We start from the raw sequence: 20,036 nt of genomic DNA on the forward strand, positions 1-20,036 counted from the left end.
TCACCAAAGACCTACAGAATACCAAGAGAGGACTACTCAACATTCTGTCATAACGTACATGGGAAAAGGATCCCAGGAAGAACAGTCATCTGTATATGTGTAAAAGAACCACATCTTCCACACCTACAGCAAGCCAAACATTGTAATCAAACTTGCTGTAATAAAAAATAAAAAATTAAATTAAAAACACGAACAAGAAGTAGTGAGACAAACGTGAGGGGGTTTCTCCTGGCACATTCCATTCTAAACTCCAATCTAGAACACCACTTCCACTGAGGCTCTCTTGCCCTAGTAACCAGATTTGGTAAGGGTGAACTGCTGCCACCTTGTGGCCGTTTCACACAACAGCAGCTTTAATCCCAACGCTAATGGTCAGTTGATATTCAAAATCATTGCAGGCCTGTAAATGACACCTGCCCTGAAAATAAATCCTGGGGTCACATATCGACCAAAAAATTCAAAGGACGTCCATATTTCAAAACGACCGTTTCAAAAGGCATATTTTACGCACATTAGTGTTCTGCTTCTTTTCCTTTCTTTCCTTTTTTGTTAAAAAACACGGGAATGGAAAAAGGCATCCCTCAGAATGGGCGAAAATCGTTGCAGACGAATCAATGGACAGAGGTTTAATCTCCAATATATATAAACAGCTCATGCAGCTTAATATTAAAAAAACAAACAACCCCCCCAAAAATGGGCAGAAGATCTAAAGAGACGTTTCTTCAAAGGAGACACAGAGATGGCCACGACGCACATGAAAAGCTGCTCAACAGCACTAATTATTAGAGAAATGCAAATCAAAACTACAATGAGGTATCACCTCACACCTGTTAGAATCGGCATCATCAGAAAATCTACAAACAACCAATTCTGGGGAGGGTGTGGACAAAAGGAGCCCTCTTCCACTATTGGTGGGAATGTAAATTGATACAGTCACTATGGAGAACAGTATGGAGTTTCCTTAAAAAATCTAGAAATAGAATGACCATCTGATCCAGCAATCCCACTTCTGGGCATATACCAGAGAAAACCGTATTTCAAAAAGGCACATTCACCACAATGTTCGTTGCAGCACTATTTACAATAGCCAGGTAATGGAAGCAACCTAAATGCCCACAGACAGATGAATGGATAAAGATGTGGTACATATATAAAATGGAATATTACTCGGCCATAAAAAGGAATGAAACTGGGTCATTTGTAGAGACATCGATGGATCGAGAGACTGTCATACAGAATGAAGTAAGTCAGAAAGAGGAAAACAAATATTGTATATTAACGCATATATGTGGAGCCTAAAAATGGTACAGATGAACTAGTTTGCAGGGAAGAAATAGAGACACAGAGGTAGAGAACAAACGTATGGACACCAAGTGTGGGAAGCCATGGGGTGGTGGTGGTGCGATGAGTTGGGAGTTTGGGATTGACCTGTATACATGTATATGCATAAAATACATAACTAATAATAACGTGCTGTATAAAAAAAAATAAAATTAAATTTCAAAATTTTAAAAAATAAAATTTAAAAATAAAACAGAAAAAAGTTCTTCCCGTCACACAGATGTATTTCTAGGAATGAATTATTTCCATGCTTATATCTATGAATACATAAAAGAGGAATAAAATCTAACTTGAACCATAAAAGAAAACAAAATCCTGAACCCACGAGTTTTACAGAGGAAAACCCTATCAGGGCACTTGCTCCAGTGGTAAACAATTCTGAAATAGGTCAGAGGTGGGGAATCATCTCCCATACAGCCAGCAACCCACCCGCCACGCAAGGAGCGTCCTCATTGCAAAGATGGGTTACCGTGCTGAGGCATCTGTGAGTAAAGGTGAGCTGAGCCCCAGGCCAGCTGCTGCTGAACTGTTCCCACCCTTTCCAGGTAAAACACCTGAATATGTACAAGGGCTTGAAAGCCTAGAGGAAGGACCGTGCAGCCACACCAGCGACAGCACACAGGCGAACTTGGTGCCTGCAGGGCAGCCAAGGTGGTCCTGGCACCGGGCGCTATTCCAGAAGCTTTCCATTGCCCTGTCTGAGATACCCCTCCTGTCCCGGCCCCCACTGCTTTTTTTCCTTTCTCACCTCTGTCCGGAGAGAAATTCCAGCGGAAGGTATGGGTGACACAACCTCTTCTTTACAGGCGGCAGCCTGGCAACTCCTGCAGAAAGGCCAGCAGAACCCCACTCACACCGGGCCACCCACAAAGCGGTGGCCCCTCACTCCCTCCCACCAGCACAGCCCCGAGACTGTTGACGGGGCAGAGAATATGGAGTCAGGCACAGATTCAGGGGCTATTGCTGCCTGGAGCGCTGTTTATATTGACCTCAACGAGGCACACCTGGGGAGGGCGGGCCGGCAGGGTAAGGCTGCCCAGGTCAGCTAATCCACAACCCTCAGGGAATCACATTGTTGAAAATGGACCCCGCTAAGGCAGAAGAGAAGCCAAGGGAAAAAAGGACACAATGCCATTTGCAGCACCGTAGATGAGTCTAGAAGTAATCACGTGACTTGTAGTAAGTCAGAAAGTGAAAGACACATATCATATCATATCACTTATAGGTGTTACCTAAAAATGGATACCAGGGCAGATATTTCCACGGAGAAGGGCAATCACAGATTCATTAAACAAACTTATGGTTCACCAATGGAAAAGTGTGAGGATTGGTTTCATTACGATATCGGGGTTAACAGACATATACAAACACAGGTGCCATATATAATCACCAAAGACCTACAGAATACCAAGAGAGGACTACTCAACATTCTGTCATAACGTACATGGGAAAAGGATCCCAGGAAGAACAGTCATCTGTATATGTGTAAAAGAACCACATCTTCCACACCTACAGCAAGCCAAACATTGTAATCAAACTTGCTATAATAAAAAATAAAAAATTAAATTAAAAACACGAACAAGAAGTAGTGAGACAAACGTGAGGGGGTTTCTCCTGGCACATTCCATTCTAAACTCCAATCTAGAACACCACTTCCACTGAGGCTCTCTTGCCCTAGTAACCAGATTTGGTAAGGGTGAACTGCTGCCACCTTGTGGCCGTTTCACACAACAGCAGCTTTAATCCCAACGCTAATGGTCAGTTGATATTCAAAATCATTGCAGGCCTGTAAATGACACCTGCCCTGAAAATAAATCCTGGGGTCACATATCGACCAAAAAATTCAAAGGACGTCCATATTTCAAAACGACCGTTTCAAAAGGCATATTTTACGCACATTAGTGTTCTGCTTCTTTTCCTTTCTTTCCTTTTTTGTTAAAAAACACGGGAATGGAAAAAGGCATCCCTCAGAATGGGCGAAAATCGTTGCAGACGAATCAATGGACAGAGGTTTAATCTCCAATATATATAAACAGCTCATGCAGCTTAATATTAAAAAAACAAACAACCCCCCCAAAAATGGGCAGAAGATCTAAAGAGACGTTTCTTCAAAGGAGACACAGAGATGGCCACGACGCACATGAAAAGCTGCTCAACAGCACTAATTATTAGAGAAATGCAAATCAAAACTACAATGAGGTATCACCTCACACCTGTTAGAATCGGCATCATCAGAAAATCTACAAACAACCAATTCTGGGGAGGGTGTGGACAAAAGGAGCCCTCTTCCACTATTGGTGGGAATGTAAATTGATACAGTCACTATGGAGAACAGTATGGAGTTTCCTTAAAAAATCTAGAAATAGAATGACCATCTGATCCAGCAATCCCACTTCTGGGCATATACCAGAGAAAACCGTATTTCAAAAAGGCACATTCACCACAATGTTCGTTGCAGCACTATTTACAATAGCCAGGTAATGGAAGCAACCTAAATGCCCACAGACAGATGAATGGATAAAGATGTGGTACATATATAAAATGGAATATTACTCGGCCATAAAAAGGAATGAAACTGGGTTATTTGTAGAGACATCGATGGATCGAGAGACTGTCATACAGAATGAAGTAAGTCAGAAAGAGGAAAACACATATTGTATATTAACGCATATATGTGGAGCCTAAAAATGGTACAGATGAACTGGTTTGCAGGGAAGAAATAGAGACACAGAGGTAGAGAACAAACGTATGGACACCAAGTGTGGGAAGCCATGGGGTGGTGGTGGTGGGATGAGTTGGGAGTTTGGGATTGACCTGTATACATGTATATGCATAAAATACATAACTAATAATAACGTGCTGTATAAAAAATAAATAAAATTAAATTTCAAAATTTTAAAAAATAAAATTTAAAAATAAAACAGAAAAAAGTTCTTCCCGTCACACAGATGTATTTATAGGAATGAATTATTTCCATGATTCTATCTATAAATACATAAAAGAGGAATAAAATCTAACTTGAACCATAAAAGAAAAAAAAACCTGAACCCACGAGTTATACAGAGGAAAATCCTATCAGGGCACTTGCTCCAGTGGTAAACAATTCTGAAATTGGTCAGAGGTGGGGAAGCATCTCCCATACAGCCATCAACCAACCCCCCACGCAAGGAGCGTCCTCATTGCAAAGCTGGGGGACCATGCCGAGGCATCTGTGAGTAAATGTGAGCTGAGCCCCAGGCCAGATGCTGCTGAACTGTTCCCACCCTTTCCAGGTAAAACACCTGAATATGTACAAGGGCTTGAAAGCCTAGAGGAAGGACCGTGCAGCCACACCAGCGACAGCACACAGGCGAACTTGGTGCCTGCAGGGCAGCCAAGGTGGTCCTGGCACCGGGCGCTATTCCAGAAGCTTTCCATTGCCCTGTCTGAGATACCCCTCCTGTCCCGGCCCCCACTGCTTTTTTTCCTTTCTCACCTCTGTCCGGAGAGAAATTCCAGCGGAAGGTATGGGTGACACAACCTCTTCTTTACAGGCGGCAGCCTGGCAACTCCTGCAGAAAGGCCAGCAGAACCCCACTCACACCGGGCCACCCACAAAGCGGTGGCCCCTCACTCCCTCCCACCAGCACAGCCCCGAGACTGTTGACGGGGCAGAGAATATGGAGTCAGGCACAGATTCAGGGGCTATTGCTGCCTGGAGCGCTGTTTATATTGACCTCAACGAGGCACACCTGGGGAGGGCGGGCCGGCAGGGTAAGGCTGCCCAGGTCAGCTAATCCACAACCCTCAGGGAATCACATTGTTGAAAATGGACCCCGCTAAGGCAGAAGAGAAGCCAAGGGAAAAAAGGACACAATGCCATTTGCAGCACCGTAGATGAGTCTAGAAGTAATCACGTGACTTGTAGTAAGTCAGAAAGTGAAAGACACATATCATATCATATCACTTATAGGTGTTACCTAAAAATGGATACCAGGGCAGATATTTCCACGGAGAAGGGCAATCACAGATTCATTAAACAAACTTATGGTTCACCAATGGAAAAGTGTGAGGATTGGTTTCATTACGATATCGGGGTTAACAGACATATACAAACACAGGTGCCATATATAATCACCAAAGACCTACAGAATACCAAGAGAGGACTACTCAACATTCTGTCATAACGTACATGGGAAAAGGATCCCAGGAAGAACAGTCATCTGTATATGTGTAAAAGAACCACATCTTCCACACCTACAGCAAGCCAAACATTGTAATCAAACTTGCTATAATAAAAAATAAAAAATTAAATTAAAAACACGAACAAGAAGTAGTGAGACAAACGTGAGGGGGTTTCTCCTGGCACATTCCATTCTAAACTCCAATCTAGAACACCACTTCCACTGAGGCTCTCTTGCCCTAGTAACCAGATTTGGTAAGGGTGAACTGCTGCCACCTTGTGGCCGTTTCACACAACAGCAGCTTTAATCCCAACGCTAATGGTCAGTTGATATTCAAAATCATTGCAGGCCTGTAAATGACACCTGCCCTGAAAATAAATCCTGGGGTCACATATCGACCAAAAAATTCAAAGGACGTCCATATTTCAAAACGACCGTTTCAAAAGGCATATTTTACGCACATTAGTGTTCTGCTTCTTTTCCTTTCTTTCCTTTTTTGTTAAAAAACACGGGAATGGAAAAAGGCATCCCTCAGAATGGGCGAAAATCGTTGCAGACGAATCAATGGACAGAGGTTTAATCTCCAATATATATAAACAGCTCATGCAGCTTAATATTAAAAAAACAAACAACCCCCCCAAAAATGGGCAGAAGATCTAAAGAGACGTTTCTTCAAAGGAGACACAGAGATGGCCACGACGCACATGAAAAGCTGCTCAACAGCACTAATTATTAGAGAAATGCAAATCAAAACTACAATGAGGTATCACCTCACACCTGTTAGAATCGGCATCATCAGAAAATCTACAAACAACCAATTCTGGGGAGGGTGTGGACAAAAGGAGCCCTCTTCCACTATTGGTGGGAATGTAAATTGATACAGTCACTATGGAGAACAGTATGGAGTTTCCTTAAAAAATCTAGAAATAGAATGACCATCTGATCCAGCAATCCCACTTCTGGGCATATACCAGAGAAAACCGTATTTCAAAAAGGCACATTCACCACAATGTTCGTTGCAGCACTATTTACAATAGCCAGGTAATGGAAGCAACCTAAATGCCCACAGACAGATGAATGGATAAAGATGTGGTACATATATAAAATGGAATATTACTCGGCCATAAAAAGGAATGAAACTGGGTTATTTGTAGAGACATCGATGGATCGAGAGACTGTCATACAGAATGAAGTAAGTCAGAAAGAGGAAAACAAATATTGTATATTAACGCATATATGTGGAGCCTAAAAATGGTACAGATGAACTGGTTTGCAGGGAAGAAATAGAGACACAGAGGTAGAGAACAAACGTATGGACACCAAGTGTGGGAAGCCATGGGGTGGTGGTGGTGGGATGAGTTGGGAGTTTGGGATTGACCTGTATACATGTATATGCATAAAATACATAACTAATAATAACGTGCTGTATAAAAAATAAATAAAATTAAATTTCAAAATTTTAAAAAATAAAATTTAAAAATAAAACAGAAAAAAGTTCTTCCCGTCACACAGATGTATTTCTAGGAATGAATTATTTCCATGCTTATATCTATAAATACATAAAAGAGGAATAAAATCTAACTTGAACCATAAAAGAAAACAAAATCCTGAACCCACGAGTTTTACAGAGGAAAACCCTATCAGGGCACTTGCTCCAGTGGTAAACAATTCTGAAATAGGTCAGAGGTGGGGAATCATCTCCCATACAGCCAGCAACCCACCCGCCACGCAAGGAGCGTCCTCATTGCAAAGCTGGGTTACCGTGCTGAGGCATCTGTGAGTAAAGGTGAGCTGAGCCCAAGGCCAGCTGCTGCTGAACTGTTCCCACCCTTTCCAGGTAAAACACCTGAATATGTACAAGGGCTTGAAAGCCTAGAGGAAGGACCGTGGAGCCACACCAGCGACAGCACGCAGGCGAACTTGGTGCCTGCAGGGCAGCCAAGGTGGTCCTGGCACCGGGCGCTATTCCAGAAGATTTCCATTGCCCTGTCTGAGATACCCCTCCTGTCCCGGCCCCCACTGCTTTTTTTCCTTTCTCACCTCTGTCCGGAGAGAAATTCCAGCGGAAGGTATGGGTGACACAACCTCTTCTTTACAGGCGGCAGCCTGGCAACTCCTGCAGAAAGGCCAGCAGAACCCCACTCACACCGGGCCACCCACAAAGCGGTGGCCCCTCACTCCCTCCCACCAGCACAGCCCCGAGACTGTTGACGGGGCAGAGAATATGGAGTCAGGCACAGATTCAGGGGCTATTGCTGCCTGGAGCGCTGTTTATATTGACCTCAACGAGGCACACCTGGGGAGGGCGGGCCGGCAGGGTAAGGCTGCCCAGGTCAGCTAATCCACAACCCTCAGGGAATCACATTGTTGAAAATGGACCCCGCTTAGGCAGAAGAGAAGCCAAGGGAAAAAAGGACACAATGCCATTTGCAGCACCGTAGATGAGTCTAGAAGTAATCACGTGACTTGTAGTAAGTCAGAAAGTGAAAGACACATATCATATCATATCACTTATAGGTGTTACCTAAAAATGGATACCAGGGCAGATATTTCCACGGAGAAGGGCAATCACAGATTCATTAAACAAACTTATGGTTCACCAATGGAAAAGTGTGAGGATTGGTTTCATTACGATATCGGGGTTAACAGACATATACAAACACAGGTGACATATATAATCACCAAAGACCTACAGAATACCAAGAGAGGACTACTCAACATTCTGTCATAACGTACATGGGAAAAGGATCCCAGGAAGAACAGTCATCTGTATATGTGTAAAAGAACCACATCTTCCACACCTACAGCAAGCCAAACATTGTAATCAAACTTGCTGTAATAAAAAATAAAAAATTAAATTAAAAACACGAACAAGAAGTAGTGAGACAAACGTGAGGGGGTTTCTCCTGGCACATTCCATTCTAAACTCCAATCTAGAACACCACTTCCACTGAGGCTCTCTTGCCCTAGTAACCAGATTTGGTAAGGGTGAACTGCTGCCACCTTGTGGCCGTTTCACACAACAGCAGCTTTAATCCCAACGCTAATGGTCAGTTGATATTCAAAATCATTGCAGGCCTGTAAATGACACCTGCCCTGAAAATAAATCCTGGGGTCACATATCGACCAAAAAATTCAAAGGACGTCCATATTTCAAAACGACCGTTTCAAAAGGCATATTTTACGCACATTAGTGTTCTGCTTCTTTTCCTTTCTTTCCTTTTTTGTTAAAAAACACGGGAATGGAAAAAGGCATCCCTCAGAATGGGCGAAAATCGTTGCAGACGAATCAATGGACAGAGGTTTAATCTCCAATATATATAAACAGCTCATGCAGCTTAATATTAAAAAAACAAACAACCCCCCCAAAAATGGGCAGAAGATCTAAAGAGACGTTTCTTCAAAGGAGACACAGAGATGGCCACGACGCACATGAAAAGCTGCTCAACAGCACTAATTATTAGAGAAATGCAAATCAAAACTACAATGAGGTATCACCTCACACCTGTTAGAATCGGCATCATCAGAAAATCTACAAACAACCAATTCTGGGGAGGGTGTGGACAAAAGGAGCCCTCTTCCACTATTGGTGGGAATGTAAATTGATACAGTCACTATGGAGAACAGTATGGAGTTTCCTTAAAAAATCTAGAAATAGAATGACCATCTGATCCAGCAATCCCACTTCTGGGCATATACCAGAGAAAACCGTATTTCAAAAAGGCACATTCACCACAATGTTCGTTGCAGCACTATTTACAATAGCCAGGTAATGGAAGCAACCTAAATGCCCACAGACAGATGAATGGATAAAGATGTGGTACATATATAAAATGGAATATTACTCGGCCATAAAAAGGAATGAAACTGGGTTATTTGTAGAGACATCGATGGATCGAGAGACTGTCATACAGAATGAAGTCAGTCAGAAAGAGGAAAACAAATATTGTATATTAACGCATATATGTGGAGCCTAAAAATGGTACAGATGAACTGGTTTGCAGGGAAGAAATAGAGACACACAGGTAGAGAACAAACGTATGGACACCAAGTGTGGGAAGCCATGGGGTGGTGGTGGTGGGATGAGTTGGGAGTTTGGGATTGACCTGTATACATGTATATGCATAAAATACATAACTAATAATAACGTGCTGTATAAAAAATAAATTAAATTAAATTTCAAAATTTTAAAAAATAAAATTTAAAAATAAAACAGAAAAAAGTTCTTCCCGTCACACAGATGTATTTCTAGGAATGAATTATTTCCATGCTTATATCTATAAATACATAAAAGAGGAATAAAATCTAACTTGAACCATAAAAGAAAACAAAATCCTGAACCCACGAGTTTTACAGAGGAAAACCCTATCAGGGCACTTGCTCCAGTGGTAAACAATTCTGAAATAGGTCAGAGGTGGGGAATCATCTCCCATACAGCCAGCAACCCACCCGCCACGCAAGGAGCGTCCTCATTGCAAAGCTGGGTTACCGTGCTGAGGCATCTGTGAGTAAAGGTGAGCTGAGCCCAAGGCCAGCTGCTGCTGAACTGTTCCCACCCTTTCCAGGTAAAACACCTGAATATGTACAAGGGCTTGAAAGCCTAGAGGAAGGACCGTGGAGCCACACCAGCGACAGCACGCAGGCGAACATGGTGCCTGCAGGGCAGCCAAGGTGGTCCTGGCACCGGGCGCTATTCCAGAAGATTTCCATTGCCCTGTCTGAGATACCCCTCCTGTCCCGGCCCCCACTGCTTTTTTTCCTTTCTCACCTCTGTCCGGAGAGAAATTCCAGCGGAAGGTATGGGTGACACAACCTCTTCTTTACAGGCGGCAGCCTGGCAACACCTGCAGAAAGGCCAGCAGAACCCCACTCACACCGGGCCACCCACAAAGCGGTGGCCCCTCACTCCCTCCCACCAGCACAGCCCCGAGACTGTTGACGGGGCAGAGAATATGGAGTCAGGCACAGATTCAGGGGCTATTGCTGCCTGGAGCGCTGTTTATATTGACCTCAACGAGGCACACCTGGGGAGGGCGGGCCGGCAGGGTAAGGCTGCCCAGGTCAGCTAATCCACAACCCTCAGGGAATCACATTGTTGAAAATGGACCCCGCTAAGGCAGAAGAGAAGCCAAGGGAAAAAAGGACACAATGCCATTTGCAGCACCGTAGATGAGTCTAGAAGTAATCACGTGACTTGTAGTAAGTCAGAAAGTGAAAGACACATATCATATCATATCACTTATAGGTGTTACCTAAAAATGGATACCAGGGCAGATATTTCCACGGAGAAGGGCAATCACAGATTCATTAAACAAACTTATGGTTCACCAATGGAAAAGTGTGAGGATTGGTTTCATTACGATATCGGGGTTAACAGACATATACAAACACAGGTGACATATATAATCACCAAAGACCTACAGAATACCAAGAGAGGACTACTCAACATTCTGTCATAACGTACATGGGAAAAGGATCCCAGGAAGAACAGTCATCTGTATATGTGTAAAAGAACCACATCTTCCACACCTACAGCAAGCCAAACATTGTAATCAAACTTGCTATAATAAAAAATAAAAAATTAAATTAAAAACACGAACAAGAAGTAGTGAGACAAACGTGAGGGGGTTTCTCCTGGCACATTCCATTCTAAACTCCAATCTAGAACACCACTTCCACTGAGGCTCTCTTGCCCTAGTAACCAGATTTGGTAAGGGTGAACTGCTGCCACCTTGTGGCCGTTTCACACAACAGCAGCTTTAATCCCAACGCTAATGGTCAGTTGATATTCAAAATCATTGCAGGCCTGTAAATGACACCTGCCCTGAAAATAAATCCTGGGGTCACATATCGACCAAAAAATTCAAAGGACGTCCATATTTCAAAACGACCGTTTCAAAAGGCATATTTTACGCACATTAGTGTTCTGCTTCTTTTCCTTTCTTTCCTTTTTTGTTAAAAAACACGGGAATGGAAAAAGGCATCCCTCAGAATGGGCGAAAATCGTTGCAGACGAATCAATGGACAGAGGTTTAATCTCCAATATATATAAACAGCTCATGCAGCTTAATATTAAAAAAACAAACAACCCCCCCAAAAATGGGCAGAAGATCTAAAGAGACGTTTCTTCAAAGGAGACACAGAGATGGCCAAGACGCACATGAAAAGCTGCTCAACAGCACTAATTATTAGAGAAATGCAAATCAAAACTACAATGAGGTATCACCTCACACCTGTTAGAATCGGCATCATCAGAAAATCTACAAACAACCAATTCTGGGGAGGGTGTGGACAAAAGGAGCCCTCTTCCACTATTGGTGGGAATGTAAATTGATACAGTCACTATGGAGAACAGTATGGAGTTTCCTTAAAAAATCTAGAAATAGAATGACCATCTGATCCAGCAATCCCACTTCTGGGCATATACCAGAGAAAACCGTATTTCAAAAAGGCACATTCACCACAATGTTCGTTGCAGCACTATTTACAATAGCCAGGTAATGGAAGCAACCTAAATGCCCACAGACAGATGAATGGATAAAGATGTGGTACATATATAAAATGGAATATTACTCGGCCATAAAAAGGAATGAAACTGGGTTATTTGTAGAGACATCGATGGATCGAGAGACTGTCATACAGAATGAAGTCAGTCAGAAAGAGGAAAACAAATATTGTATATTAACGCATATATGTGGAGCCTAAAAATGGTACAGATGAACTGGTTTGCAGGGAAGAAATAGAGACACACAGGTAGAGAACAAACGTATGGACACCAAGTGTGGGAAGCCATGGGGTGGTGGTGGTGGGATGAGTTGGGAGTTTGGGATTGACCTGTATACATGTATATGCATAAAATACATAACTAATAATAACGTGCTGTATAAAAAATAAATAAAATTAAATTTCAAAATTTTAAAAAATAAAATTTAAAAATAAAACAGAAAAAAGTTCTTCCCGTCACACAGATGTATTTCTAGGAATGAATTATTTCCATGCTTATATCTATAAATACATAAAAGAGGAATAAAATCTAACTTGAACCATAAAAGAAAACAAAATCCTGAACCCACGAGTTTTACAGAGGAAAACCCTATCAGGGCACTTGCTCCAGTGGTAAACAATTCTGAAATAGGTCAGAGGTGGGGAATCATCTCCCATACAGCCAGCAACCCACCCGCCACGCAAGGAGCGTCCTCATTGCAAAGCTGGGTTACCGTGCTGAGGCATCTGTGAGTAAAGGTGAGCTGAGCCCAAGGCCAGCTGCTGCTGAACTGTTCCCACCCTTTCCAGGTAAAACACCTGAATATGTACAAGGGCTTGAAAGCCTAGAGGAAGGACCGTGGAGCCACACCAGCGACAGCACGCAGGCGAACTTGGTGCCTGCAGGGCAGCCAAGGTGGTCCTGGCACCGGGCGCTATTCCAGAAGATTTCCATTGCCCTGTCTGAGATACCCCTCCTGTCCCGGCCCCCACTGCTTTTTTTCCTTTCTCACCTCTGTCCGGAGAGAAATTCCAGCGGAAGGTATGGGTGACACAACCTCTTCTTTACAGGCGGCAGCCTGGCAACTCCTGCAGAAAGGCCAGCAGAACCCCACTCACACCGGGCCACCCACAAAGCGGTGGCCCCTCACTCCCTCCCACCAGCACAGCCCCGAGACTGTTGACGGGGCAGAGAATATGGAGTCAGGCACAGATTCAGGGGCTATTGCTGCCTGGAGCGCTGTTTATATTGACCTCAACGAGGCACACCTGGGGAGGGCGGGCCGGCAGGGTAAGGCTGCCCAGGTCAGCTAATCCACAACCCTCAGGGAATCACATTGTTGAAAATGGACCCCGCTAAGGCAGAAGAGAAGCCAAGGGAAAAAAGGACACAATGCCATTTGCAGCACCGTAGATGAGTCTAGAAGTAATCACGTGACTTGTAGTAAGTCAGAAAGTGAAAGACACATATCATATCATATCACTTATAGGTGTTACCTAAAAATGGATACCAGGGCAGATATTTCCACGGAGAAGGGCAATCACAGATTCATTAAACAAACTTATGGTTCACCAATGGAAAAGTGTGAGGATTGGTTTCATTACGATATCGGGGTTAACAGACATATACAAACACAGGTGCCATATATAATCACCAAAGACCTACAGAATACCAAGAGAGGACTACTCAACATTCTGTCATAACGTACATGGGAAAAGGATCCCAGGAAGAACAGTCATCTGTATATGTGTAAAAGAACCACATCTTCCACACCTACAGCAAGCCAAACATTGTAATCAAACTTGCTATAATAAAAAATAAAAAATTAAATTAAAAACACGAACAAGAAGTAGTGAGACAAACGTGAGGGGGTTTCTCCTGGCACATTCCATTCTAAACTCCAATCTAGAACACCACTTCCACTGAGGCTCTCTTGCCCTAGTAACCAGATTTGGTAAGGGTGAACTGCTGCCACCTTGTGGCCGTTTCACACAACAGCAGCTTTAATCCCAACGCTAATGGTCAGTTGATATTCAAAATCATTGCAGGCCTGTAAATGACACCTGCCCTGAAAATAAATCCTGGGGTCACATATCGACCAAAAAATTCAAAGGACGTCCATATTTCAAAACGACCGTTTCAAAAGGCATATTTTACGCACATTAGTGTTCTGCTTCTTTTCCTTTCTTTCCTTTTTTGTTAAAAAACACGGGAATGGAAAAAGGCATCCCTCAGAATGGGCGAAAATCGTTGCAGACGAATCAATGGACAGAGGTTTAATCTCCAATATATATAAACAGCTCATGCAGCTTAATATTAAAAAAACAAACAACCCCCCCAAAAATGGGCAGAAGATCTAAAGAGACGTTTCTTCAAAGGAGACACAGAGATGGCCACGACGCACATGAAAAGCTGCTCAACAGCACTAATTATTAGAGAAATGCAAATCAAAACTACAATGAGGTATCACCTCACACCTGTTAGAATCGGCATCATCAGAAAATCTACAAACAACCAATTCTGGGGAGGGTGTGGACAAAAGGAGCCCTCTTCCACTATTGGTGGGAATGTAAATTGATACAGTCACTATGGAGAACAGTATGGAGTTTCCTTAAAAAATCTAGAAATAGAATGACCATCTGATCCAGCAATCCCACTTCTGGGCATATACCAGAGAAAACCGTATTTCAAAAAGGCACATTCACCACAATGTTCGTTGCAGCACTATTTACAATAGCCAGGTAATGGAAGCAACCTAAATGCCCACAGACAGATGAATGGATAAAGATGTGGTACATATATAAAATGGAATATTACTCGGCCATAAAAAGGAATGAAACTGGGTTATTTGTAGAGACATCGATGGATCGAGAGACTGTCATACAGAATGAAGTCAGTCAGAAAGAGGAAAACAAATATTGTATATTAACGCATATATGTGGAGCCTAAAAATGGTACAGATGAACTGGTTTGCAGGGAAGAAATAGAGACACAGAGGTAGAGAACAAACGTATGGACACCAAGTGTGGGAAGCCATGGGGTGGTGGTGGTGGGATGAGTTGGGAGTTTGGGATTGACCTGTATACATGTATATGCATAAAATACATAACTAATAATAACGTGCTGTATAAAAAATAAATTAAATTAAATTTCAAAATTTTAAAAAATAAAATTTAAAAATAAAACAGAAAAAAGTTCTTCCCGTCACACAGATGTATTTCTAGGAATGAATTATTTCCATGCTTATATCTATAAATACATAAAAGAGGAATAAAATCTAACTTGAACCATAAAAGAAAACAAAATCCTGAACCCACGAGTTTTACAGAGGAAAACCCTATCAGGGCACTTGCTCCAGTGGTAAACAATTCTGAAATAGGTCAGAGGTGGGGAATCATCTCCCATACAGCCAGCAACCCACCCGCCACGCAAGGAGCGTCCTCATTGCAAAGCTGGGTTACCGTGCTGAGGCATCTGTGAGTAAAGGTGAGCTGAGCCCAAGGCCAGCTGCTGCTGAACTGTTCCCACCCTTTCCAGGTAAAACACCTGAATATGTACAAGGGCTTGAAAGCCTAGAGGAAGGACCGTGGAGCCACACCAGCGACAGCACGCAGGCGAACATGGTGCCTGCAGGGCAGCCAAGGTGGTCCTGGCACCGGGCGCTATTCCAGAAGATTTCCATTGCCCTGTCTGAGATACCCCTCCTGTCCCGGCCCCCACTGCTTTTTTTCCTTTCTCACCTCTGTCCGGAGAGAAATTCCAGCGGAAGGTATGGGTGACACAACCTCTTCTTTACAGGCGGCAGCCTGGCAACTCCTGCAGAAAGGCCAGCAGAACCCCACTCACACCGGGCCACCCACAAAGCGGTGGCCCCTCACTCCCTCCCACCAGCACAGCCCCGAGACTGTTGACGGGGCAGAGAATATGGAGTCAGGCACAGATTCAGGGGCTATTGCTGCCTGGAGCGCTGTTTATATTGACCTCAACGAGGCACACCTGGGGAGGGCGGGCCGGCAGGGTAAGGCTGCCCAGGTCAGCTAATCCACAACCCTCAGGGAATCACATTGTTGAAAATGGACCCCGCTAAGGCAGAAGAGAAGCCAAGGGAAAAAAGGACACAATGCCATTTGCAGCACCGTAGATGAGTCTAGAAGTAATCACGTGACTTGTAGTAAGTCAGAAAGTGAAAGACACATATCATATCATATCACTTATAGGTGTTACCTAAAAATGGATACCAGGGCAGATATTTCCACGGAGAAGGGCAATCACAGATTCATTAAACAAACTTATGGTTCACCAATGGAAAAGTGTGAGGATTGGTTTCATTACGATATCGGGGTTAACAGACATATACAAACACAGGTGACATATATAATCACCAAAGACCTACAGAATACCAAGAGAGGACTACTCAACATTCTGTCATAACGTACATGGGAAAAGGATCCCAGGAAGAACAGTCATCTGTATATGTGTAAAAGAACCACATCTTCCACACCTACAGCAAGCCAAACATTGTAATCAAACTTGCTGTAATAAAAAATAAAAAAATTAAATTAAAAACACGAACAAGAAGTAGTGAGACAAACGTGAGGGGGTTTCTCCTGGCACATTCCATTCTAAACTCCAATCTAGAACACCACTTCCACTGAGGCTCTCTTGCCCTAGTAACCAGATTTGGTAAGGGTGAACTGCTGCCACCTTGTGGCCGTTTCACACAACAGCAGCTTTAATCCCAACGCTAATGGTCAGTTGATATTCAAAATCATTGCAGGCCTGTAAATGACACCTGCCCTGAAAATAAATCCTGGGGTCACATATCGACCAAAAAATTCAAAGGACGTCCATATTTCAAAACGACCGTTTCAAAAGGCATATTTTACGCACATTAGTGTTCTGCTTCTTTTCCTTTCTTTCCTTTTTTGTTAAAAAACACGGGAATGGAAAAAGGCATCCCTCAGAATGGGCGAAAATCGTTGCAGACGAATCAATGGACAGAGGTTTAATCTCCAATATATATAAACAGCTCATGCAGCTTAATATTAAAAAAACAAACAACCCCCCAAAAAATGGGCAGAAGATCTAAAGAGACGTTTCTTCAAAGGAGACACAGAGATGGCCACGACGCACATGAAAAGCTGCTCAACAGCACTAATTATTAGAGAAATGCAAATCAAAACTACAATGAGGTATCACCTCACACCTGTTAGAATCGGCATCATCAGAAAATCTACAAACAACCAATTCTGGGGAGGGTGTGGACAAAAGGAGCCCTCTTCCACTATTGGTGGGAATGTAAATTGATACAGTCACTATGGAGAACAGTATGGAGTTTCCTTAAAAAATCTAGAAATAGAATGACCATCTGATCCAGCAATCCCACTTCTGGGCATATACCAGAGAAAACCGTATTTCAAAAAGGCACATTCACCACAATGTTCGTTGCAGCACTATTTACAATAGCCAGGTAATGGAAGCAACCTAAATGCCCACAGACAGATGAATGGATAAAGATGTGGTACATATATAAAATGGAATATTACTCGGCCATAAAAAGGAATGAAACTGGGTTATTTGTAGAGATATCGATGGATCGAGAGACTGTCATACAGAATGAAGTAAGTCAGAAAGAGGAAAACAAATATTGTATATTAACGCATATATGTGGAGCCTAAAAATGGTACAGATGAACTGGTTTGCAGGGAAGAAATAGAGACACAGAGGTAGAGAACAAACGTATGGACACCAAGTGTGGGAAGCCATGGGGTGGTGGTGGTGGGATGAGTTGGGAGTTTGGGATTGACCTGTATACATGTATATGCATAAAATACATAACTAATAATAACGTGCTGTATAAAAAATAAATAAAATTAAATTTCAAAATTTTAAAAAATAAAATTTAAAAATAAAACAGAAAAAAGTTCTTCCCGTCACACAGATGTATTTCTAGGAATGAATTATTTCCATGCTTATATCTATAAATACATAAAAGAGGAATAAAATCTAACTTGAACCATAAAAGAAAACAAAATCCTGAACCCACGAGTTTTACAGAGGAAAACCCTATCAGGGCACTTGCTCCAGTGGTAAACAATTCTGAAATAGGTCAGAGGTGGGGAATCATCTCCCATACAGCCAGCAACCCACCCGCCACGCAAGGAGCGTCCTCATTGCAAAGATGGGTTACCGTGCTGAGGCATCTGTGAGTAAAGGTGAGCTGAGCCCCAGGCCAGCTGCTGCTGAACTGTTCCCACCCTTTCCAGGTAAAACACCTGAATATGTACAAGGGCTTGAAAGCCTAGAGGAAGGACCGTGCAGCCACACCAGCGACAGCACGCAGGCGAACTTGGTGCCTGCAGGGCAGCCAAGGTGGTCCTGGCACCGGGCGCTATTCCAGAAGCTTTCCATTGCCCTGTCTGAGATACCCCTCCTGTCCCGGCCCCCACTGCTTTTTTTCCTTTCTCACCTCTGTCCGGAGAGAAATTCCAGCGGAAGGTATGGGTGACACAACCTCTTCTTTACAGGCGGCAGCCTGGCAACTCCTGCAGAAAGGCCAGCAGAACCCCACTCACACCGGGCCACCCACAAAGCGGTGGCCCCTCACTCCCTCCCACCAGCACAGCCCCGAGACTGTTGACGGGGCAGAGAATATGGAGTCAGGCACAGATTCAGGGGCTATTGCTGCCTGGAGCGCTGTTTATATTGACCTCAACGAGGCACACCTGGGGAGGGCGGGCCGGCAGGGTAAGGCTGCCCAGGTCAGCTAATCCACAACCCTCAGGGAATCACATTGTTGAAAATGGACCCCGCTAAGGCAGAAGAGAAGCCAAGGGAAAAAAGGACACAATGCCATTTGCAGCACCGTAGATGAGTCTAGAAGTAATCACGTGACTTGTAGTAAGTCAGAAAGTGAAAGACACATATCATATCATATCACTTATAGGTGTTACCTAAAAATGGATACCAGGGCAGATATTTCCACGGAGAAGGGCAATCACAGATTCATTAAACAAACTTATGGTTCACCAATGGAAAAGTGTGAGGATTGGTTTCATTACGATATCGGGGTTAACAGACATATACAAACACAGGTGACATATATAATCACCAAAGACCTACAGAATACCAAGAGAGGACTACTCAACATTCTGTCATAACGTACATGGGAAAAGGATCCCAGGAAGAACAGTCATCTGTATATGTGTAAAAGAACCACATCTTCCACACCTACAGCAAGCCAAACATTGTAATCAAACTTGCTGTAATAAAAAATAAAAAATTAAATTAAAAACACGAACAAGAAGTAGTGAGACAAACGTGAGGGGGTTTCTCCTGGCACATTCCATTCTAAACTCCAATCTAGAACACCACTTCCACTGAGGCTCTCTTGCCCTAGTAACCAGATTTGGTAAGGGTGAACTGCTGCCACCTTGTGGCCGTTTCACACAACAGCAGCTTTAATCCCAACGCTAATGGTCAGTTGATATTCAAAATCATTGCAGGCCTGTAAATGACACCTGCCCTGAAAATAAATCCTGGGGTCACATATCGACCAAAAAATTCAAAGGACGTCCATATTTCAAAACGACCGTTTCAAAAGGCATATTTTACGCACATTAGTGTTCTGCTTCTTTTCCTTTCTTTCCTTTTTTGTTAAAAAACACGGGAATGGAAAAAGGCATCCCTCAGAATGGGCGAAAATCGTTGCAGACGAATCAATGGACAGAGGTTTAATCTCCAATATATATAAACAGCTCATGCAGCTTAATATTAAAAAAACAAAAAACCCCCCAAAAATGGGCAGAAGATCTAAAGAGACGTTTCTTCAAAGGAGACACAGAGATGGCCACGACGCACATGAAAAGCTGCTCAACAGCACTAATTATTAGAGAAATGCAAATCAAAACTACAATGAGGTATCACCTCACACCTGTTAGAATCGGCATCATCAGAAAATCTACAAACAACCAATTCTGGGGAGGGTTTGGACAAAAGGAGCCCTCTTCCACTATTGGTGGGAATGTAAATTGATACAGTCACTATGG

Source organism: Mesoplodon mirus, assembly GCF_964341445.2.
Source record: "Mesoplodon mirus genome assembly, chromosome: 10".
Taxonomy (NCBI): domain Eukaryota; kingdom Metazoa; phylum Chordata; class Mammalia; order Artiodactyla; family Ziphiidae; genus Mesoplodon; species Mesoplodon mirus.